At 45.6% G+C, this 25,436-nt stretch overlaps 1 protein-coding gene across 3 annotated transcripts in view; it reads left to right on the top strand.

Annotated features, from left to right (window-relative positions):
• Nucleotides 1-25,436, top strand: part of cacna1c (calcium channel, voltage-dependent, L type, alpha 1C subunit) — a 200,912-nt gene that overhangs the window by 22,293 nt on the left and 153,183 nt on the right. The window lies entirely within an intron of this gene.

Genomic DNA, 25,436 nt, shown 5'->3' with positions numbered 1-25,436 from the left:
ATTCCTGATCACTCGTATGCACATACACACGCTCCTTTCGCCCTGACAATACGCTTTCCCCTCAGTATCATGCAAAGCATGCATGGATGTCTCATCGGCGATGAAAGATCGCTTTGAAACGTGAACCTGCAGCATAGGGCCTAAATTTTAAAACCGCATAGGTCTGGAAAGGGGTCGCCTGCGTTTCGGAATGAAATATTTTGAAGAACTGTGTGTGTTTTAGCAAGTCCGCCGATGGGTTAAATGTATCCGCCCACTCCGATGATAACACCTGCTGTTTCTAGGCATGGACAAAAGCTCTTGCTTGGCGCAGTGTTCGCCCGGGTCAGTACCATACGTTTCATTTGATTATGTTTGTTACCCAGTGCCATTCAGAATGGTGGCTACAGTGAACTTCCCATAATATTTACAAGGGAATCATTCCCCAAAGACTATTTCCCAAGACAGTGGTAAGAGAGGCGTGGATCCGTAGCGGCAGCAGCTGCAGTCGTGGTCTCCGAAAGCTGGATCCTGCATTGGTTGCGCATCCTTTGGGTTTGGTGTGCTCCAAAATTAAAACCGTGTCATGATTTCCAGCCCAGTCTCAGCGTTTATTGAGCCTGCGCTGTTTGTAAACCAGAGGCCATTGTTATGTGCGATTCGGGCCGTGCATCGAGTTTTTTTTGTCCCAAATAAGCCCGTCGCCGACACAGTTAGAAGTCGGCGTCCTCTTATGCACATATAATGCATTAGGAGAGCGTCCTTGACACTTTGATATAGGTCTGCTATCTCTCCTAACGGCTCCTGGCAGATGTTTAAAGTGGGTGTGAAATTTTAATTTTCAATTTTAAAATTGATATAACGGGATAAAAACCCTCTCGTGGCATGCTGACGAGCGAAGCCATATGTTTCCGTGTGTACAATTAATTACACCTCAACGAAGGATCAGATTCTCAGCTTTTGAAAGTACAGTCGTGAGGTCTATCAACCTCTGGTAGGGCGTGGATGAGAACTTAACAGTAAACACTGAAAATACTGTTACTTAAACAGGATAAATAAATACGACATAAGTGCCCGTAATTATAAATGTGACTCGGTGATTTGACTTTGGCACTTGGAGCGGACCTTCTTTTTCAGCACCGTGGACAGTTTCAGTTTTCAAGTACGTAATAATTTAATTCCACCGCCATTTTTTTTCTTTTAATCTTTGCTTTCTCAATCTCATGCTTAATTTTTTCTTTGCACTTAAAAAGAAACCACCTCAATGTTTATTCACTTTTGCCTTCTGTTACGGGCAACTTCAGGTGAGTAGTGTCCTAATGTGGCACACAAACTGGCGCTGTGAAATGACTGACTGATTTCACAGTATAATATTTATAGTACTGAGCCAGGATCAAAGAACTTGCTTTTCCAACAAATCAGTAGGGGGGGGGGTGGGGGGGAATAACCATCCATTATCACTGTGCCATTATCTTTCACCGTATTGCTTCTTTGCTTCTTTCTGGGTTTCATCTGTTTAGGCAGGGGTGTCATGGACCCAGGACTGTGGAGCTGCTGAGAGAGAGAATGATAAAAGATTAAAAGAGTGATTAAAAGACCTTACTCACCCACTACTCAGCCTGCCATTTTATAACACAGCTGTGTCAGTTTAGCATAGAATGGCACTAGCCATCCTTCAATGTAAACAACTGAAGCTGTGTCCATAGACAGACAGTATTTGGTTCACGGATGCCCTGGACATTGCCTGTTGCACATCCTGGTGCTTTCGCATAGCGAATATAAACATGGGGCAGCGCAGCAGCTTGGTGGCAGGTGCCCGGTGCATGCGTTTGTGCATCCACTTGTAATTAAGTTGCATGTTATACCTTGTGCATGGCTAAGCTAACCAAATTGCTAAAATGTATCTGGACAGTTGATCCTGAAGATACGATGAGGCAAAACACAATGGAGGAGAGCTCGTTAGATGGCCCTGCCATTGTTCTTTCAAGGCTGGTCGTGGAGAAGCTGAGGTGGCTCACTCCACCCTGGGTAGGCGATCTTCACCAGGTTGCACTGAAGCCAGGAGGTTGCTACGGCTCAGTCCATTTAGAAGGGGGGGAGGGGATCATATTAAATCACTTACAAGATTTGCCAGTGCCACTTGGAGAGCTCCAAAGTCCCTATATCAGGAACATAGGAAGTGTGAGGACTCGCCTCCAGTGTTTGTGACAAGACTTTCTCAATCTCGCGCTGTCATTCACATCATTGGTAAAGCAACAGTTGCACCTTTTCAGGGGGTGATTTCAGCCTGTGTAGCACTTTTAAACTTACCTCATGATTGCACATCTCTACACGACAGTGAGCTGAACTACTTGACGGAGGGTAAGACCGAATGTCTTTGTGTAAGGAGGAAAGGAGGACTGCATCTACAGAAAGACTTTTCCGTTTGCTGATTGCATCGGACTGGCTCGGTGGGACTCTCTAATATCCTTAATGTCCAATCAAAGTGCTTTTGGGCTTAATGTTGCGCTGAAGCCGTGGTTTTAACATGTGCGCTCACTTTGTGCTGCTTGATCTTTTTTTTCTTCTTCATTTTACCAGAATGGGCAGGGCACATTAAGAATTCTCTCTCATCCATCACACAGTGTATAGCATTGCTTTACCGTTTGCCATCCATTATAAACAACGGACTGGGTGGCGTTTGCCTGGGTTGCTGTGTAGGTCCCTGAGCTGGGGCTGTCTGGAAGTGTGTGGGTTTGAATTCCTCACACTGTAGAATAGTGACATCACCCTTGAGCAAAGTCTTTACCACTGACTGCTCTAAGGGTGCTGGGTCCTAGTTGATCCTGCTCCCTGACCCAAAGCTTTCCTCACATTGCTTTGGATGAAGTGTCTGCTATATAAATTCATGTAAATGTGTGATTTTTCAGGCCCTGCTTTGGTCTCAGCCTCAGCATTTTCTTGTCCGCAGTGCTGGAACGCTTTAGTTCCTCAGGCATACTGTAACTGGCTGCTCTTCTTCTCTTGCCCTCTTATTATGGGATTAAAACTGGCACCCATCACATTACCAGTCTGTTTCCTTGACAATGGAGCACTCTGTTGGTTTTTTTTGGGGGGGGGGGGGACCTGGGGGATGGTGTGCAAAAAAGGTTTTTAATCTTTTTTCTTATGTAGCACAGGATAGTAACTGTGCCAAACCTGGAACCCCCTAAAATCAAGACTTGAATATTATGACACCCCAGCGGATACTTCTGTTGAGACCCTTTTGAATGTTTTTCCTTTTAAATGATGCCTTGAAGAGATGCTGCTGCTTTTTGTGTCTGTTTTTGTTGTTTAGTTCAGCAGTACAGTAGGACAGAACACCTACTGATAATGTAGTGTCTGTCCTTTTGTGTGTTGGATTTCTAACTAATTCTGTAAGACTTCCAATGCAATTTCTGGGACGTTGCATTCATTGTTGTCTGTCATAGCTGTTTAATTTTTAATTTAAGATTCTTTTTACTTCTCTTTTGATGCTGTCTTTCGCATCAGGAAGACATGAATGGGCTATGCGCACAATTGTTGTCCAGATCTATGGCTCTCTTGTGCAAGAACTTGGCCAAATGTATTACCTCTTGTCACATTCAGTCCTTTGCCTTGGGTATGAATAGATTTCTCTTTTTAATTCAACCTGCCACCTGCCATTTACTTGTTTGTTTGTTTGTTTGTTTGTATGTTTGCGGTGATGCCAGAACTGAATTGCATTACTGTTTCATTGTTGCATTCATTGAAGCATGGCTTGCTGAATAGTTCACCAGGGCCAGCATGTCGCTCTCTTGTATGCATGTCTTGTGTCTGTAAGAGGTGCACCTTTAGTTTTATATTTGCAGCTGTGTGTGTGTTATTTACAGTGCCGGTCCTAGAGAGTAGTGTAGCCCTGTTGCAACCCCTCCTCAAATGCCCACACTCCCCCCCCCGAAAAAAAAAAAACAGAGATCCAAGAAAGACAATAAAACAAAATGCCTCATACCTACTTTTACATGCCTTTGTCAAGACTTCTTTTGGAATTTAAAACAAGAAGACTAGCCGTTCAGCCATTCAGTTTGAGAATTCTCAGCTGTTATTGGTCATTTTAAACTAGCTGAACCGCTGACACGGTCTTTGACCCAGAAGCAGGAAGAGGGAAGCCTGAAGAGACAGGAAACCTGCAGGAGAGGAGCAATTTAACTGCTCACAGCTCCAGATGATCTACTTCATGAATGATGAGGTATTGGCTGGCTCTTCATATCCAGGGACTGGGCGTATAAACATGCAGTCCGGAATGTGCAGTCACACGTTATACATTTTATCACCTGACCACAGTTCCCCATTCTGCTTGCTAGGAGAGGTGTTTGAAGTGTGCTGGAAGTGTGTGGTCTCATTAGAGTGAGACTGTGCTCACATGAAACATTACACTGATCAGAGTTATATCATATGATACTTTTACGGGGGGCATGTCTGCCCTCAAGTTCCAGAAAGTAATTCGGGGGGGGGGGGGGCTCCACAGGTATAGCAATGGAGGACTGTTCTGGCTGCTACCACAATGCACCTGTTCTTTTGCCCCACACTCGCACGTATCTCTTTGTAGTGATTTCAGCAGCGACAGGCTTTTGAACAGGAACGAAGGAAGTCACTGATCAAAACAAGGGCCGCAGGAAAGAGCGTGACGTGCAGATCTGTCAGAGGTCCCATGTTACCCGGCACGGATGTGCTCATTGGACACTAGCTGATTTAAACAAGCCTCTCAAAGACACATTGTGGAACGAAAGCGGTAATTGTTTAATAACCCTGGCCCTGGCGTTGTAGGCTTGTGTCTGATGTTGGGAGATTATAGAGGCCGGTGTGTCCGGGAGGCACTTCAAAGGGCCTGCTAGTTGCAGAAGTCATGTGACTAGACATGTATTAGTTATATATTGCCAAATTTAATTTACTTCTCAATATTGCGAGCCCTTCGGACAGAAGGCCGGAATTCTTTCGGACGCTAATAGCTTGTGTTTGCCATTCAAGGCAGGCGGCAGGCCCTCGTTAGAATCCAGCTTCATCTCCTCGGGTCAAACGGACTCGTTCCCGTCGGAGCGAGATGTCACACTTTATGTCAGATGCAGGGCAGGAAGGGTGAATGACAGACTGGATGAATAAACGATCTGATCTGTTAATTAACTGCGTAGTCGGCGGCTGGGGTGGGGGACGGGGGACTGGGGTCAGCTGTGTGTGGCGTGAGCTGTGGGGGCAGCTGGGCCATCCACTGACATGTGACTGAGCCCCCAGCAGGAAGATGGGTGGGGGGAGTCATCATTCAGTGTCTCGGCACCCTCTGGGGATGGCTTTGACGTGTCCTGTTTGTCACTAGAACTGTGGCATGGTCACAAATTACAAAGCTGTATATAGTTCCTTTCTGTTTAGTATGGAATCGTCTTACCAAAGCATATTAGGAGAGTAAATACTTTTTTGATGTACATTAAGCTTTGACGATATCTTATTTTTCATACCGTCATGCCTTCCTGTGGTATGGTATTTTGGATAAATTTTGCCAAAAGGATCTACCAACCTCCCACCCTTCCCCCACCCCCCAGGGAATTGTCACAAAGATGTCCCCAGAATACCACAGTACACCGTATCATCTCAATATCATCCAGGCCTAATGTACATTGTGATATAAATTCGATTCTAGAAGACTAGATACCAGAGGACTCATGGAACCGTGCTCTAAATTCAAAGGAGATTATTGCTTACATTATGCAAGAGTATATTACAGCGGGAAGGAGGCACAGAATCTGTGGCCAGTGGGGGCATCATGATGCATCGTGGCCTCTGGGTTCATAGTGTTCACCTGAAGGCAAGTTACCATGCTGGAGGCTTTGGGAAGTCCTGAGGATGATGGTGGAGTGGGGGCAGGAAACCTTGGGAAGGAGCACTCTGGTGTGGTGGAGGCTGTGCTGGCAAGGCCTGTGTTTGAGGTGCTTCCTCTGGCCGTGAGTCACCGGGCCCTTGGGAGGCCTCGTTCGGCACATGGGGGAATCTAATCAAGGCCTGGAGGCTGCTGGGAGATGAGAGGGGCACTGGAGACTGGGAACGCTGCGTATGGAGCCATCTGTGGCCTGCTGCATGTGGTCCTCCACTATGTGCATAAACACAGGCCCCTTTGCTCTCTTTTTTTCTTTCTTTTCTTAATGCTTGGACTCTCTTTAAGGCTAGAATCTGTTTCTGGAAGGCTAGGACTTCTCTCTCTCTCTCTGTAAGACTAAGGCCCACCAGTCTGCGAATACGTTGGGTTGGTTTCTCTTTGAGGCTGGGGACTTTTGTGGATGCCTAGGGCTAGCCTCTTGCTCACTTGAAGGCTAGGGATTGTCTGTCTATGGATACCTAAGGCCTGTCTCTCTCTCACTGTAAGGCTAGAGGCTGTCTCTCTCTCTGTAAGACTAAGGCTTGTCTGTCTATGGATACCTAAGGCCTGTCTCTCTCTCACTGTAAGGCTAGAGGCTGTCTCTCTCTCTGTAAGACTAGGGTTTGTCTGTCTGTGGATACCTAAGGCCTGTCTCTCTCTCACTGTAAGGCTAGGGCTTGTCTGTCTATGGATACCTAAGGCCTGTCTCTCTCTCACTGTAAGGCTAGGGCTTGTCTGTCTATGGATACCTAAGGCCTGTCTCTCTCTCACTGTAAGGCTAGGGCTTGTCTGTCTATGGATACCTAAGGCCTGTCTCTCTCTCACTGTAAGGCTAGAGGCTGTCTCTCTCTCTGTAAGACTAGGGCTTGTCTGTCTATGGATACCTAAGGCCTGTCTCTCTCTCACTGTAAGGCTAGGGCTTGTCTGTCTATGGATACCTAAGGCCTGTCTCTCTCTCACTGTAAGGCTAGAGGCTGTCTCTCTCTCACTGTAAGGCTAGGGCTTGTCTGTCTATGGGTACCTAAGGCCTGTCTCTCTCTCACTGTAAGGCTAGGGCTTGTCTGTCTATGGATACCTAAGGCCTGTCTCTCTCTCACTGTAAGGCTAGAGGCTGTCTCTCTCTCTGTAAGACTAAGGCTTGTCTGTCTATGGATACCTAAGGCCTGTCTCTCTCTCACTGTAAGGCTAGAGGCTGTCTCTCTCTCTGTAAGACTAAGGCTTGTCTGTCTGTGGATGCCTAGGGCCATGTTTGTCTCTCAGTATAGCTAGGGCTGGTCTATCTTTGAAAGGCTAGGACTTGGTCTCACTCCTTCTGTGACTAGGTATTGTCCCACTTATGCTGTAATCGCTGTCTGTCTCACAACGGATAGGAGCTGTCACTTCCTCTGTGGGTAGCAGTGTTCACTGCCGCTTTTGACTACATCCTGTGGATGTCATTGTCGTAAGCTCTGTCCCTTTCTCCCCTTCTACACTGTCCCTTCTCCTGTAAGTAGTATCCGTTATCCTCTACACAGTTCCACGTTGAAGGTGCTTTCATATTGAAGCTGTCTGTTTGTTCCGGTGCAGTGTGCTATCTCATCTCGAGTGTTGTGCAGACTCCTACTGGCTAGGTGCTGCTGAGGGACTATTGAAAGGCAGTATACAAATGGCCACAGGCAGGCTAAGGAAAAGGTATCAGGACATGCTTACCATCACGCTACCCCTCGTCCCATTTTCCCCAATGTGAGATGGCCACATGGACCAGAATGGTCCCTCTCAGACTAACCACAATCGGAGGGACAGAGCCCCCATCTGGGCGATGACATTTACCAGGATGCAGTGAGGATTCTGTGTGTCTTTCATTCTTTCTCTTTTCCCTTCCTCTTATCTGGGACAAGCTTGATGTGTTTGGATTGAGTGCTTCCCAGATCGCAGTCCCGTAGATAAATCTCCGCTTCGCCATCCAAAGCAGCTATGATGTAACAGGCACACTAAGATGACAGTGACGACAGGTCAAGCTTTAAGCACGAATTTGCGAGTAGCATCTGTCCCCTGTGAGTAGATGAGAAATAATAATTTCAATAAAGGATAATAATTCACTTTGTGGTATGTTACTTTATTATTTTGAATGCTGCTGTTTTTTAAGCTGCTTTTCTCCCCCCAGTCCACCCCATATAGCTTTTATGTTACCTATTTGTTTAGCTGGATATTTTTAGCAGGAATAACTTTGGTGAAGTACCTGGTTTTGTAACTACTGCCCCCCTACCGCGGTCTAAGCAGTCCAGTGCTTTATACCCTGTTTTCATATATGTGTGCATAGAGGCTGACCTGCTGTAACCAGGAATTCTTGTGTTTTTGAAACGGAACTTGGTCATTTGTAGTTGCTGTTTCAGATGTGGCTCTCCTCCTTATTCCAGAGATAGCATGTTTAAGGTGGATGTGTGCCTGCTTCATTCTGGTTGGTGGGATTTGGCACATGTTCAGAATCCCAAGATGTTATTGGAAGAGACCATTCTCACTTTGTCCTGAAGTGCGGTCGAACGCCTTTTATGTGTACAGTAGTTGTCATATCTGTGTGAATTCAAGGACGAGGCCCCAGTGATGGCTGTGCTAGGTGATAGTGGTCACATGACAGCATACTTCAAGTTGTTTCCTTAAGCAGGATTGAGGTCGCTGGCCGTCAAGTTTGTGCTTTGACTTGTTTCATGTTGCACTTCTCACTCTAAAACTCCATTTCCCAATAATTTCAAGTTTTCAGAGTTGTCATCTTTGATTTAGATGACGGAGCGTGTCCTCTGTAATGTGGATATGGGTTTGTTTTTCACTGCTTTGTGGGGGAAAATAACGACTATGCCTTTACTGTTGGTGGGCAGTTAACTGCCAGAGCTGATGATGGCAGCTCCACCCATAGGGTTTCATCGTGTGCTTGTGCCTGATCCTGAAAACCCCTGTTTTTGAGGCATTACCCCATTTGAGTTTCCGTGGCTACATGGGTCACACTGCAGCAGCCACTTGGGGTTAGCTCAAGAGCCTACATGTCACTTTCAGCTGTCCGTTAGCTGAATGAGCAGTGCCCTGCAATTTACATATTTAATGAACCTTATTAAGTTCCAACTGGAAATTCATTGGTTCTTGTTGTTTCTGAATTCAGTCAGGTGACAACAGATGTGTATCTGCTGACATGTGAAGAGGTTGGGGGATGTGCTTCTGCAACACTGCTAACAATGAATTATAGAATATATTCTTTTTTCCTTCAGATAATCCATGTATATTGACACAGATCACCGGTTCTTTCTTGTCTCTGTGCATTCCGTCCAATCAGATGGTAGTCTTGCTTGTCCGCATGGGTAAGGGTTGGGTACGGCTCCGATAATTTACAGTGGCTAGAATTTACAGTTGCCTTATGGCTAGAATATGGTACGGTTCTTGGTCGCAGTGCAAAAGCGCCATTACTCTGTGGTAACAAGGTGTCAGTGCTGCTTAATGACCAGAAGCATGGAGCACGTTTGTGTTCCGTGTCATAAAATATTAATTTCTTGGACCATCTAGGCAAGGTGTTTGCTGATGCCAGTCATTGACATCAGAGCTTTATGAAGTTGACCATGTCCAGGTTCCTCACAGTTACACTCTTTCCCCGGGTTTTCCTGTGTGATGATGTAACTCTTGTAATGATGATCTCCTTTGGTCTTGAGTTTCCAGAATGTTTTGACTTATTTTTTTTCCCCTTGCTCTTGCTTGGGTTGGTGCTTCACCGTGGGTGAGAGCTTCAGGGTTGCTTGCTGCAATAATTTAAATCTGGGGTCACATTATGTCAATCCTGCGCATTTTCACCGAAAAGAGAGTCAGCTATGTTTCAGCAAAAAGTAAATATTGCAGCAATGTTACGCCCATAGAGTCTGCTGTGGTTTGCCAGCCGGTGCTGTTAGGCGCTGTGAGCATCGACTGTTCTGTGCCTTCCCCGGATCAGACGAGAAGAAAAGTCAAGGTCGGAATCTAATGCCCCTGCATGTTGTACACAAATGAATAAAGTCGCCCGCATGAAATGCGACTGGACGTCTTTACGCGTTATGCCTCCTTCCATACTCATCATTTGTTTACCGGACTGAGGAGCTCCTCATTGGGTTTCTGTCAGTTTTAGTTTACTGTCTTTGGGTAGCAAGCAGGGCATGTGCTTGAATGGTTCTCCACCTCCCCATGAATTTCATTCATTGGATTAACTGTTCGCCAACAAAACATTGCAACTACCTCTGTTACTTTACCCACTTGTCTAGTGCTTTACATTTATTGCACCCATTTATACGTAATTGCTTGACCAATTAGGTTATTACTATAGTTCTTACTAAGATTAAGTTGTGGGATTTGCAAGGTGTGTAAGTACTATTCCACTTTACTAGTAGACCTTAGTTCCCATCCGTCAGAGCTGATTTGACCTATCAGGGCTATCTGTAACCTATAAGTATGAACGTGGACAAGGACCATCCTGACAATATGTCCAATTCTATATGTAATTTGTTAGTGTTACTGAGGTCCTGAATAAGAAGCTGAGGTGTTTCTGAAAGAGGGGTGTGTAGCTCCACAGAGCTGCTCTGTCACCTTTTTGTCGATGACACACAGCAATGATCAGGGCTGTTCTTCCTGTTGCCGTGACACTGACTGTTCACCTGTGGGCACAGAGTGGGACACTGTTACCCAGTGACTTGTGGGCCAGGTCCAATCAAATTCTCCAGTTCACCCATTGGCCTGGGATGTGTCAAGGTGGTATTTGAGGCCTGGCCTGCAAACAAAGTTAATTTAGGAAATACCCCATGCATCATCATTATGTGTTACTCTTCCTCAGGACTTCAGGAGTTCAGATTCTCTTGACAACAGTGCTAGAAGCTTAGGGCAATTTTTCTTTATCAATATTATGACAGTTTTACATTCACTGTAATTATTGCAGAGAGATCAGTTAAACACTGCAGAGTCAACTGTACGCTGAGCATCACAAAGGCTAACCCAACATGTCCCCCTTCCGCTGCTCATTTTGCTATATTTCTGCTGAAATATTTTGCTGTAAAAACGTCGAATTCTTACTCTGCTGAGGTTTGGGAGCTAGGTGGAACAGATGCTCTGCGTGACATTTATTTATTTATCGCTGAAAACTGCAGTTGAGGGTATATTAATAGATTGCCCTTTATTAAACTGCTGGTCCCCTGAATTTTAACCAAGTGACGGATGTCATGAGAAATGATAGAGGAGGTACTGCTGTCCTTGCCGATGTCAGATATCATGGCTGACACCACTTACCCTGAAGAGCATTCCCACAATCAGCATTTCCATGATCCACTACGCATTCACAGTGAGGTTTTTCTAGTTGCTCTGGCCATCTAAGAGTCGGTATGTTTTGCTTTGAAATTGTTTACAGACATGCTACATTTCTGGTTAGGAAGATCTCTTCATGTGAAGTACTGTTTATCTGTGCTAGTCAATGCTAGTCACATTGCCTACCCATAATTCCCACAATTCACTGCTAGGAAAAGTGCCTCTAGAGGCTGCATTGCAGTTGTAGGATTTCATTCTGTGTCCTTCAGTCTCCTGTATGGACCCCAGAAGAATTAATGCTTCTTTTCCCAGATTTTAACCTTGAGCAGATGGTCTAACCCTGCACTTGCATGTGGTGGAATAAAATGTGGCCTCATTCAATCGATCAGAATGGAGAATGAATGCATATGTCCACAATTCTAAACCAGAGTGCATACAGGTCTCCATCTGAGTCTCTGTGAGTCTGTACCTGAGTCTCTGTCTTCCTATATCAGGTATCAGTGGCTCAACATGAGTACATCTAAGTCTCTGAGTTTATACAGAGTTATCCAGATGATGGTGTGTCTTTCCTTAAAAATAAGGGGGGGGTTCTCTGTCGTTCATATCCTGCTAGGGGGGTGCATAAGAAAGCCAGAGTTCAGGTGAAATTAAAGCAAGAAAAAAAACACCAAGTCACAGAAGAAGCGCGAGGGGTATCATAGCAGCGGGCTGACTCCCGGCGGCTCCACTCAGCACTTCTCTCCCATCTCCTTGGTGGGTTTTTGGGTTTTTTTTGTGTGTGAAGATCTGGGGCGAGATGCTGACTCCACAGTGCGTCTTCCACAGACAATCCACAGATGCTCCTTATCCAAACAGTTTACTTGAGCTGGCACCCAGTGGCAGAGAGGCCGTGCCGTGACACTTTGCCAGAACCACAGAAAGCCGGCCGCTGCGGACTGGCCTCGCCTCTCGCCTTGCCTGCCTGGCCGCACCCTGCCGTTTGCGTGACCCCGCCACCTGGCCACGTTCCAGTATGCTCCGTTCCACATGTGGCTGCAATTATTCAGCTGCCCTAACTGCTCCCGGCTCGATGTGAAGTCCGGGGGACGATGGCCATGATAACGCCCCCACTACACACCCCTGCCAGGCAGGACGAAGTTAGCTAGTGGCTATCGGAAGCGATTGCAGTCTGTCCCCATCATTCCCTTCACCAACCATCGACATGAAGTTTGTGGAGGACGTTGCCATAGTCGCAAAAAGAGTACAGACATCATCAACGCTCACGGATGAGCCGCTCCTGCTCACCTGTCGGCTGCCGGCCTTCCGCATGACGACGTGGACTTCAGGAAAAGTGCATTTTAGCTAACATCCAGCATGGCACAATAAAACCCCCTGCTCTGCCATTATGACGGTCAGGCGGGCCATTTGACCATTAGCCGTGGCGCTAATGGCCTTATCGCTTGTTAGATGCTAGTTTGCCATCTGCCAGTGAGCCGGTTGCCGGGAGCGACCACCTGGAGTCTCTTCTGCGGTCTTCCTCATATCCATAGTGAGGCCTGCTCCTCTCACAATAAAAGATATTAAATTTGTGTACCATCTTATTGTAAAATTAGAGTCACATCACATAATGGATCAATGGACCGTGAATCAATAAGTCTGGGAAATATTTGGATTCATCAGATTGAACACAATCCAGAAACAAAGTATTTACAATATTTGTCCCCACTTAATATTTAGTTTATGGTCTGCATATTAGTTAGCTTGTTTTTTAAGAGTCTAGTGAGACATGACTTTACGACTTGCAGTCTGTTCCTGGTTTTGTGTCTCCTAGGGTATTTTTTTTAATGGCTGGCCATCAGTGCTTAAAAAGTCAGATTAGAAAATTCTAACCTTTAGTTCATTTTTCTTTGTTATAGTGAAAATTGTCATTTTCTTGATCTTTATTTGTTTTGTTGCTTGTCCATTCCACCCATTTAGACAAATAGGTATTCTGGCGAGGACAAAAGCACAACATACTGATAAAGATAAACCTTAATCACTGTGCCACCTGCTGGCCGTCTTTTCTGTTAGTTTTGCTCACCCCTTTCTCAACTAGCCTGTTATCTGATGAGCTGCAAAAAGGGGAAATCTACTCTGGCAGCAGCTTCTGAGCGTGTGGATGTGTCAGATAGCAGGAAAGCTCCCCTGACCCCCCCCCCCCCTCCCAGACACAGGGTGGGGGGGAGGACCCCAGCTGTCATCACCAGGAACATAGGTGACAATGCTGAAGATCACATCCAGGCTGCTGTGGTAATGGAGGCAGCCTGTCTACAATCCCCAGGTCTAGAAATAATCTGAACATCAGGGTCTTAAGGACTCTGAATATTGTCTTAGATTTGGGTCTTATAGTGGGGTAACCGGTTGGGAGTTGTGGGAGGGTGCAGGCCGGGCATGACAGGCATTGTGGGAGAGCCAGACAGAAAGAGACACCCTATTCAGCTACAGTCAGAGCACTTAGAATGAGCCATAATTACGACTGTAAGGTATTTATACATTTTAAAGAAGTACCCACTTCAAGTAATGCGTGTGTAGTTATAATGAGACGGGAGCGGGCACCCAGTTAATCAAAGCAAGATTAATGGTCTAATTTCCCGTTAATTGTCAGAGCGCACCTGAATGTGCAGGGATGCAGCAGCGGCAGTGCAGGGGTCTGGGAGGTGGGGGCGGGGAATGGCGCTGTGGAGGTCACCCGCTGGGGATGTGGACCGCTATGGCTCATTGGCGAGCACAAAAATGAATGGTGAACGCTAGCGGCCTAGCGGCGGTGTCGCGTTTCAAGAGGTATGTATAGCCCACAGCATAGCGCGACTTTCCTGTCTTCCATTTGTTTCGCGGCGATCGCTGTTGCTGGAGCACCGAGAAACGGTAATACGGGCACAGTAAGTGGGACACTGCGTGAGTAAGCAACAAGAGTGATAAATTTATACAGCCCCATATAATAAGGCCTGGTCGTTGGCACAGGGCTGCAGGCAGCTGCTCTCTGCTTAAAAGTCTGGGGCAGGGAGTCACTCATTCTCTGTCTGGGCTGCTCCCATCCTGCGTGTCGAGATGGGGGGGGGGGTCTGCCTGCCACCGTGAGGCCTGAGACAGAGGAAAACATGCCGGCACCCAGTAAAACTCACGGAAGGTTTCCCCTACAAACCTGTCTCTGTTCTCCGCTCCTTGTCTGCTGTCCTTTCGCCTAGAGATACGTTTCTAAGTCTGTGGAGAGACTCAGGAATAGAGTATTCGTAATATTTTTAAGCAGTTTGTGCACTTGGGTCCAGGGGAAAAGACATCATGTTTCCATGAAACATCAGCTCCGTCTCCGTTGACCATAAATCGGTTGCAATCACTCGGATGTGGACGTGAGGCGGCTCTGGTCTCAGCGCCGCGTCCTGAGGGGAATCAGCCAAACTATCACAGGAATTTGCCGAACAGTACGTTGCTAAGATTCTCCACTAAAACATTAATGCGGTCCCCTCAGCATTAGCCTGACCCTCTCCATTAGCGTAGCTTGGGCTGCTGGTAGACCGCAAGGTACAGAAGTTGTTATGGGCAGATAATGGCACCCAGTTTTATGTAAGTAAGTCTCTTCAGCCCTAAATCTCATAAGCAGATGTTTACGTAAAGCACTTGGCCCTTTTCTCGTTTACATGGTAGTATAGTCCTATTGAATCAGCTCAGGCCATTAGCCACCTAAAGGGTATGAGAGCAGCCGTCATCCTGCTTTTGGAATCAGTAGCTGTTGTTTAACTAAAGGATCACTGGCTGTACTGGTCCACTGCCCCTCTGTGGACCTTGGTCACTAGTAAGGAGGATTCTTCCAGTCCTCTGAAGCTCTATTCAAATTACATTAGTCATAAATATTCATTGCTGACTCATTGTGGTCTTTAATTTGAAAGGTGACCTCCCCTTTTGTCATTCACCCCTGCTGGTACAGAAGTTAATTCGTCTATATACCTAAATATGTATTAAGAAACTTATGTGCATATCTCATATTTAAACTAAATTTGATTAAAAATATACTCTAAAAATGTTAAACCAAACATTTATTTCAGAAGCTACAGCCTCATTAAAATGCTTCACTCGTATTCAGCTTTTAATGATGAGAAAGAGTCATGTAATATTTTCAATATAATCATAGTTGTAATTGAAATGAATGGGTAAGGCTATAAATGTGCAGGTTTTTTCAGTGATCACAGACAATGGGTAGTGTGGTTTCATAAATACAAATTGTACAATTAACTGAAATGATCACTAGGAGTGGAATTCATGCAAAGCCAATTAAATGTAGCACCAACAGAAAAAGTCAATGCGTGCATTGGCAAAATGGTGTTTTTTTTCCCTGGTTGATTATACAAAACTATGTGCTGCTTTGACTTTCTGATAAAATTTCTGAAAGGTGTAGTGGTTTCTTTTAGTCTTTTCTGCCAAAGGAAAATACTTTTAAAATGTAATGAGATTAAATGCCTGCGTGCTGAAATTGTCATTTTTGGAACATATTTCGCAGAAAATGTTGGGGCAGAAACGCGTGAGCTTTTAAGATCCTGACAGTTAACTTGAGCTCTCTTATGGATTTAATCGTCCCAGATATACAGAGAACGTCCTGGTCATGGATGGGTATGGTGGTCTTTCCCCAAGTTTCCACTTTACACCGGAACTGGAATATGGTTTCAGGCTTGGGTTAGCTCCCTAAGTAGTATGGCTAATGTTCTGTATTGTATGCGCTCTTAATAGGGATCATGTGTTAAGGACCAGTGGGCCTCTCCACATCACATCTGATGGGATCTCTTTACTCCCCTTTAATTTGGCTGAAAATCCAGCTCTGTCCTGCACCTGTGTGCCACATGTGTGGTTTTCATCTCAGTGGGGCACATTTCTGCAGAACGCATGAGCCTTGGTAACCGTTTCCCTTCCGGTGGTATGGTGTCCTCATGTAGCCGACGGTCACCATAGATACACAAGCCCTTTACATATACACTGTCACTGAGTGGTCATTGTGACTATGGGCATCATAACCCAGCAGTCATCATGGCTGTGGGCTCTCCATTAGCGTGGAACAGAAGTTATCATGACCCATGCCTTGGCCATTGAGCCCTTTGGATCTTTGTTTTGCTTCCATGTCTCTTAAAGGGGCTGCATTATGAAAGTATTTATTTACTCCCTCCCCCCGTTAAAGAGTACAGTGCCCCCCTTCCCTCCTGACACATCTTAGGTTACAGCCCAAGACATGTGACCAATCTGCCTCACATCAGAAGGTATCAACAGTGAGATATTTGGGAAATCGTACTTCAGGATCCCCCAGTGCTTGCATGGGGCCTCGTGCTGGGGCCTGAGCTGGGGCCTGAGCTGGGGCCTCGTGCTGGGGCCTGAGCTGAGCTGCAGCCCGGGCCATTGCCCCTATCTCAGCACATGCGTCATGTGGCTCTGTCAGGTGGCAATGTGCTTCAAAGGCCTTTTCTGGGACTGAACAAAGACCCCCATATTCTGGCTGTAAATGGATGCCAGGGTTTAAACACAACATGAAGTGTAAGTGCCAAATCGAAGCTTGCATATTTTTCAGTGCCGTTTTCTGTATGATTATCTTTCCATTAGATGTCAGAGACAATGTATCAACTTGTAAATTGATTCGATTAGTGCTGTTTTTAAACTGTTTAATGAAATCAGGATAGTAGGACTTTAAACGATGGTTTAAAAATCACTCATGTTCTCCCCACCAGCTTCCGATGACACATGTAATTAAAATGTTTGATCTTTTTTTTCCCTCTATATCTTCTGACTTTGATGTACAGAATTCGTTGGCACTTTGAAAACTAGACATTTGACAGCTGGCAGACATCCACACAGTCTTTACTTTTAGCTACATGTAAAAGCAACAGAATTTAATATGGCTTCTTGTATTTTAGCCCCCGTATTTCAGCTAATGCACGTTTTGCTTAGGGTTGGTTCTGGGGTGCAGATCCTCATATGTTTCACCAGTTTACTCCAAGGGAAGTACATGTACATCCAGATGTATATACACAGAGCAAGTCAGAGGCCCGCCCCTCATTTTCCAGAAGGGGTCACCGAGGTCAGCCCCCGCAGAGCGGTGGAGAGCGGGTCACACTCTCACACACACCTTGCCTCTGCTTCCAGGACATCAGTTGTTCAGCTGCCCAAAATAACACTGATCTAATTAACGTAATTAATTTCACTTATAGCAATTAATTATTTCACGACGCCTTTAAAAAAAAAAGAAAAGCAAATGAGGAACCTTGAAGAAGGTTTGGGTTCCCGGGGGAACCTAAACTTAGTTGCGGACGGTTGAGTCAGATGGGGAGAGGGACGCCTTTGCCCAGCGCCTGCCCATTCTGCTCTGAAATGGCTAAGCATGAACTCACTTGAACTCCTCCCCTGCCCCTTGCAAATTTTTTATTTTTTTTTGCTAGTGTTGAACACACTCGCTTCATCTTTCATAAGAGCTTCAAGAATCTTTTGTGCAGTTCCTACAGCAGTGGGAATTCTGGATGTCCTGGCTGGTCCTGGGAGTTCTGGAAGTCCAGGGCGGGTCTCCGAGGAGCTCAGGTGTTCACGGGAGGGTGACAGGTACATGAGCACCAAACCCAGAGGCTGACCACGTTGGACTAAAAAGTCCTGGTTGACTGCTGAAGGCGGGAGCCAAGGGTGGGATGGATGCCGTGGGAGCTCTGTTTAGCTCTTCCTTCCAAAAGATGTCACTGAAGCTGTGGGCATTGAGAAGGAACAGAGAGCTCGGCCTGAATGGCGTCCCAGGTATCTGGGATGCTGTGTAGAGGGCAGCCTACAGTTAAGCGCTAACCCATGTGACCATGAACTCCGTGTGTCCTGCCACTAATTGCGCCGCGTCCCCTGAGCACATGGACACATCTTGTGTGCTTATTAATAACAATTTACGATTTTGCGACATTGCAATTGGCAACTTGCCCCATAGCTTTAATCCATCCATCGATTTTCTGTAACCACTTATTCTAGGGTCCAATCAGCCTCAGCGTGCTTTCGGAATGTGTGTGGGGGAACCGGAGAACCCGGAAGAAACCCCACGACGACATGAGGAGAACCTGAAAATTCTACACGTGGTGGAGAATTGAATGCCGGTGCCAGAGGTGTGAGGCAACCTTGCCAACCACTGCGCCGCCTCAAGTTTTAATCTTAAACATCAGTCTGTACAAGAGGGCTGAAGTATTGCAGTTGTGTTCCGCTTCTGTACTTTTAACATTTCTTCGGAATTTGAATGACTTGAAATATTAACTGTCATTAATGGTGGCACATAAGGATACAACAGGAATCACCCATGCCCGACGCTGTAACCTTGTAGACATCTGACAAATCAAGGATTTTAACTGCCTTTTTATGTAAATGTAGTGTAAATGTGTTTTGGAAAAGTGTTTTGGATGGATGAATGGATGGATGGATGGATGATAATGTGGATGAGTAATCACATCAATTTGCATTGGTGGAGTTTTTCAGAAGACTTCCTCATTCAGATAATGGATTAGTTGGAAGTTTGTAATCTTCATCTGTAATCCGCAGTATAATCCAGGATGACAGTCAATGGCGTAGGAGAGAGTTTGATATTGGGAGAACAAAGGTCTTTTATTGGGGGGAAGGTGAATAAATCCAAATTAAAAATTGGGAGGTATTCTCGTCCCACCCCATGGGTTCCCATGCCCCTCTTGACAATGCTATTCACTCATTAATCAATTGATTAAAGCAGTAAATCCTTTGCATAAATGTGGATTATTATATGTGCATAAGGGCTATTTAAAAAAATGTTACCGAATTACTGCAAATATATGGACTAATAGAGATAAGTTTGACAAATAATTTGCAGAGTTACTAGGCTTTGTATTCAAAAATAAATATGTTGGATTTGATTATATGAAATGTGACATGTTAAAAGAAATGGGGTGATTAGCCTGGTAAATACAGAGGTGGTCAAATACAGAAAGGATTACGCCTGGTGTTTCAGACTTGATTAAATTTAATAATTAAAAAGGTTGTGGGGGGGGGGAGGGGGTGCAGGAAGGTGGCCCCGAGAGCCAGTAGCGGCTTGACTGTCGTTATGACAGGGAATGTCATCTTTGTATTTTCCTCCTCCGAAAACAGGCGGATCCAGCCTTTGCCGGCTCCTCTGCTCACGCATTTGTCATCTGTCAGAGTATGGAGTTTGGTTTGTTTATTGGAGTGCTGAGACTTCTCACATTCCCAGGCATTTAGTACACCCATTTCCGAAAGGCATCCGTCATGTTCCCACTGTGTAACGCACTCTAATCAGCAGCGTTGGGGACTGTGTCATCTGTCGGGCATAGCTTTGCGGAGTGGAGATGCCCTGAGTTGTTCCAGCCGTATCTGTGCCGGTCGCGTCCACGAGAAATATTTCACCGCTTCATGCTACGACCCTTGCATCTAGACTTTGGGATTTCATAATAACCTGGAATGGCTTCTGTTAAGCGCCGTCCAAATCATGGCATTGTTTGATGCATTAGCGACCCAGTGCTGTGCTTAAACAGCGGGGCAGAGGTTAGCGTTAGCATCTTTTAATTCTGGATGAGATCATTAAATAACTAAGTTGGGAATTATCTGCGAATTCGGTTATTGCGAAGTGAAAAAAGTTGGCAGATGTGAGCAAGGTCACAGCAGTTGGGGTACAGGCCTGGCTGAAAGGAGGGGCAACAAATTTCACTGGCAACCATGGACACGTGTGTAAGCAGAAGGCTGCTTGGCTGTAAATCTCAGCTAGGAACCCACCGCTATATCCCTGGGCAGGATCCCTGACGTGAACTTCTCCAGAGACACATCCGATCGTATAAGATGAGTTAAACACTTCTCCAGAAGGAAGATGATGTGCTGCACATGGCTCAAGTTTTAATGGCCAGCAATTAAAGTTTGGGTCCTCAACACAGCAGTGAGACGACAGCTCCGCCTGTCTCTCACGGGTCTCGACGCCCTCTGCAGGTGTAACTGCCCATATCTCTGCTTCGCACAGGGTGATCCGGATTTTATACGGAGCCCATGCGTGGAATTTGCCCGGCAGACCGAAAGGCTACTTAAAATAGCAGTAACATGATGGCAGACATGGTGGCATTCCAACATAAATATTTACGCAGAAGCTGTTTGGGAACATGATAATGGATGTTGAGATGTTTGGAGGAAGGAGAATTTTCTTGTAACTCATTTCATTGCTGCCATAGTCTTGGGCAGAGATGGAGGAAGAGTAGACCTGAGACTCAAAAAGCAAATCACTGAAGCAAGCAGGCTTGCTCCTCGATTTCCGTACAACCATTAGTAACATTAGTAACGAGTGGTGGCTGGTCACTAATGCTTATGAGTAACTAATGGCTACTCATGCTGCTAATGCTACTAATACTGAGCTAATGCAGACACGCAAGGTCCGGGAGTCTCCCACTAATTGACAGCAGCCCCCTGACACTTGTGAATGATGTGGCAAGGAATCTTTATTTTACTGCTACTCTCTAGCCAAATTATACCAGCAGCACTTCTGCCCCCCCGGGTGGCAAATTTTACTGCTGGCACTCGAACCCCCCCCCCAAATGAAAATACCGTGGTATATCCAAACTGGCAAATATACTGCAGTATAAGACCACTCAAGCCTAGCCAGCACCCTAACCCTCCTAGTTATCCCTCATCCACCACCCTGCTTCGATAGAGGAACTTATACAAAAAATCAGGAGCAACCCTGGTCATTAAATGTTTTTAAACTCTCCAATTTAAAATTTGAATCTGTGGTCCTACGAACACTCCCACAGACTGCCTTAAGCTCAGATGCAAATGCCAATCAGGTGTGATTCATTAATTTTTTTCTCTCCACTTGGAACTTATGTGGTATCATGTAGAATTTCCCCCAGAGCCAAGCTGGGCAGCTCAGACCTCTAATCTCCCATCTGATTGTCCCGATCTCCCAGGTAGATGCTAGCTGCACCCGGCTGGCCGGCCAGAAGACATCACAAGCGCACGTGCAGTTAGTGTAGCTTCGCCAGCCAGGAGACTTGGCTCTAGCTCCCTCGGGGGTTAGCAGAGTTGGAGGATACGCATCTTAGCAGCGGAGGGTTAGCTCAGCCAGACACCCTCAGCCTACCGGATGAGCGAGAGGCTGAATACATTTAGTGAAGACAGTGGTGGAAATGTCCAGCCGTGTTAAATTATCGAAGCAATGAAATCGATTAAATGAATAACATGTTATTGCGTTTTCATTAATTAGCTGGACCATTCTATGGTTAGCACCAGCGGCTCTTTGCTGAGTAGCTGTAAGGATAGCTATTTTACTGGGTTAGACCATGCTTACATTTTTCTTCTCCTGTGTGTGTACACTTAATGTGAATATGTGTTTGTGTTTCTTGGCTGCCAACTGAGTCATCCGGCTCTGCTCGCACGGCTCGAGCCGATACCCCTCTCCCTCATGGCCAATGGGCTTACTGCATGGCTCGTTTCCACCACACGCCACTGGGTGGAGGCGGGGGTGAGGGACGGCCAGGGGGCGGTTCGCGGCCTGATGTCGAGGAGCTACGGCAGCAGCGTTTCAGGACACGCACTGTTGCTTGAGAGAGAGAGAGAGGCAGAGAGACTTGATTCCCCCTTGAGGGAGACCTGGACTAAAGGCTAACTCACTGGTTTCATCACACACGGCCGCATGTGGGGCAATGACCCAGCTGGGAGGAGGTGCGGCCTGCTCGGATAAGGCGCTTACTCTCAGATGTGGGCCGAGTTACAACTTCGGGTGCGTATCGCAGGGGCAGGTGGCGCCGAAATGCGATTCGCTATGCCTCACTGGGCGACAGCATGGTCGACAGTCTCTCACCCAGTCCTGTTCAGGGGCGTGTGCAATCAAATGCATAGCAGTTGATTGCAAAACCTGGTCAGGCCCGGACGTTCAGGACATGCTGTGGAGCCTTTTATTATTTAGTTGCTGAGCAGCACATAAGTTGTTTTTTTTTTACATTCATGCTACTTGATATTTTTACTGAAGAAATTCAGGTTAATTAGTTTGCTCTAGGATGCAGACTTTAAGCCAACCTCCGGAGACCTGAGACAGCCGCCTCTGGTAGGAGCTCAGCCCTTTAACTGACATGCCCTCTGCTGGCAGCATATGACCCCTATCGGGCTGTGTTTCCATATCACCCTATAATCTTATATTTGGGGCCCTGATCTTTTTTTTTTTTGTTCCTGCAATGGTCAGCTTTGCTGTTCTGTTGATGCAAATCATACCCGGAAGATTAAAATACTATTACCAAATCTCGGTGCAATGTTATTACCACAAGTGGAAGTATTCAGCTCTCTCTCTCTTCTTCTTCTTCTTCTTCTTTGGGTGTTTACAGTTAATTTGAGGGATAAAAAAAAAATCAGTGTAGCATTCTGTAAGTGTTTACTGTGGCTGAGAGCATGTCCCAACACGTGACTTGTCCTGATCAAAATCTCCCTGGGTGCACTGGCTAACCTTGTACATGTGTCTCTGTTCTACCACAGAGGTCTTCCAGTACCCGTGAGCTTGACACAGTTCCGGCCGCCCCTGGACTGGGATTGGCTGAGAGAGCCCAGGCTGTGCCACACGATTGGCTCAGAGGGGAGGGGCTTGGAGAGGCTCTGTTCTGATTAGCAGATGGCATGGTGGTGGCGATGCCCCACTAGGGGATGGCACCTCAAATGGCCCGCCGCCCACTCAACATATGTACACAAGCGCCCTAAAAATCGAACCTCATTCAGCGCTACATTCACTCGGGCTACATGCACAAAGCGATGGGGTGACGATTCACATCACACTTTGTAGATATTCCCAGGATCTCAGAAAGGCTTTAAAATGTCAGAATGCATCCTTGCTTTAATCACTTCAAATATTTCCAGGATTTAGACATTTTTAAGTTTCCCCTGGTGTCACTTCGATAAACGCTGTCAATAATCCACAACATTCTGAATTTGATTGATATTTCTAGCTAGCTGTGCTTTTCTCTTGCTGTTTATAAAGACTTTACATTTAAAAGCAGTTATTGTAAAATTAATGTAAATAATTTCCTTGGCTTTGCTCAGAATGGTGTGTGTATGCGTGTATGTGTGTGTGTTTAAAATAAATACTTAAAAAGTGAGCTACAGACAGGATAATGGTGTAATTCATTATGCAATACATATTTTTAGGGAGAAGTTGGACATTTATTTCTTCGTAAATATTGTGAAATATTGTGATCAAGTAATACCTCCCTTTAAAAAGTTCTAAATATTTTGCTGGTTAAAACCTTTCAAGATAATCTTTTTGTCAGTTTAGAATTAGTAGTGTAGGAGTTAGCCCTGAATATTAGCGAGCTTCTTGCGGATCTACATGCGAGTGTTTCATGTTAGAGTGAAGGGACAGAGTGAGATTGGTGAGCTAGTTTGAGATCTTGCATTGAGTCCATTTCAGCCTGAATTTTCATTGGCTGGCTTGATAATAATTTGTGGGGGAGGGGCTGCACCCCTTAAGCAAGGCAATCTGCAGGAACTTTGGCGAAAAATCCTGCTGCATGAAATTATAGGAGGCAGTATGAGAATGTTGCAAATGTATGAGATAAGGGAGACTGACAGTTCTCTCCTGTTCCCCCCGGCTCCCTTGAGGGTTAATCTGAATCACTGGGCCTTCACTAGGGCCATAACTCCTTCTCCGGAGTCACTATCCATGCGTGTATATTGACAGACATGTAGTGGACAGGAATTACAATCTCATGAACATGCTGCGGTATTTATAGTCATGATGGTTCACATATGTTCAACAAGAAAGATTCAAGCACTCCTTTTACTGTACTGAATCTGGGCATTGTGTGTGTGTGTGTGTATATATATATATACTGTATATAATGTGGTGCTTCTCCTCCTTTCTTTCTCTCTTTTTCTCTCCAAGCTAATTTTGTTCTTTAGAATTGGGCTAAACATCAGTCTGTGTGCCACTGAGGGAAGTTCCTTTCTTCTGTCCCGAACAGTAAAATTTCTCTGGGTTACAGACAGTTTAAAACAGAATATCACCGGGAACAACAGGCGTTGGCCACGCTCAGTATGAATTTCCACGTTAATTTAATCAATTAAAGCTTGAGGTAGAGCAGAATACAAATCAAGATAAATTCCTGTTGTTTCGGTGAATTTGCTACTTGACCAGCAGCATTGCTTACCCTTGTAGCAGGGGACATGGTGATTAAGCGCTGTTAAATTTGGAACCTGAAGGTGACTGATCCAAGTGCGGAGTGGGGCTCTGCGGTTTTGCTTCCGAGCCGAAGTCCTTACCTTCGCTCCAGCTGTATCAACAGGTAAAGCTGCAAACTGTTTTAGATAAATGCACTGGTTAAGGAGCGGAATAGTGACAGGCGAAGAAATGACAACCAAAGCAGGGCCCTGGACCTCGGCGTCGTCATACTAAGCGATGGAACATCAGCTGCTGCATGGAGAAGACCTGCATTCTCTGTATTGTGTACGGTTCCTGCGTGTGCTTGCTGGGGTGTGACAGTGGCAGTTGGCAAGCTTTTAATCAAGTCCCCATTGAATGCAATCATGCTTGTGGTTCCCTTCCTTAAAGTTTTTTTTTTTCCCCTACAGTACGTCACACCTGGGTGCTGTAGAGTAGAGCGCCTTGGGTTTTTTTTCTTTTTGAGTGGTTGTTTTCTACTACAATCTGTTTTGCTTTTCAAGGGCTCCTGGCCTTGTTCGACTGGGAATGAATCATTCATTTAAACTGTTAATATCAGGTTAAGCATCTGATAGCGCTCGTCTGAGAGGGACATCTCAAGATTTACTCGAATGAGTCTGCATCTGTGCTTGATATGTGTACGAGCTGAGAGAGCTCTGACTGCAGGAAGAGCCAAATGACCCCTGATCAGCGGGTGATCTCAGAAGCTGCTGTAAAAATATGCGTTTCATATCCATGATGTATAATGTAATGCTGTTATTGACAAACAATGTGAACTAGATATCATTTGTATTATCGAATAAGCAATACATTGATAAAGAAGCTGAATAACATGTACCATATTGTCCTTGGTTTACATAAAGGTTCCTCAGCAGGAAGGCAAATGGATGTTGTTTGCCCAGTAGCAGGTGTCTATGGATCTATGCTGTGTAATCTGGATGAAGATGTGGCTTGAACTTGTCTTGAACTTCTGGAAAGGAATAGCTTCCTACTGCTTGGAAATAATAGATTCAATTAATTCATCTCTGACCTGCTGGAGTTGGCACCTGTGAAAATTGCAGCCAGTGCAGCCAGTCCAAAGGCTCTTTGCAGCTCACCACCTGGGGGCGCTGCTGTGTCCGG

Source organism: Paramormyrops kingsleyae, chromosome 3 (assembly GCF_048594095.1).
Source record: "Paramormyrops kingsleyae isolate MSU_618 chromosome 3, PKINGS_0.4, whole genome shotgun sequence".
NCBI lineage: Eukaryota > Metazoa > Chordata > Actinopteri > Osteoglossiformes > Mormyridae > Paramormyrops > Paramormyrops kingsleyae.
The sequence above is the reverse complement of the archived record's forward strand: the minus strand, read 5'-3'. Positions and strand labels throughout refer to the sequence as shown.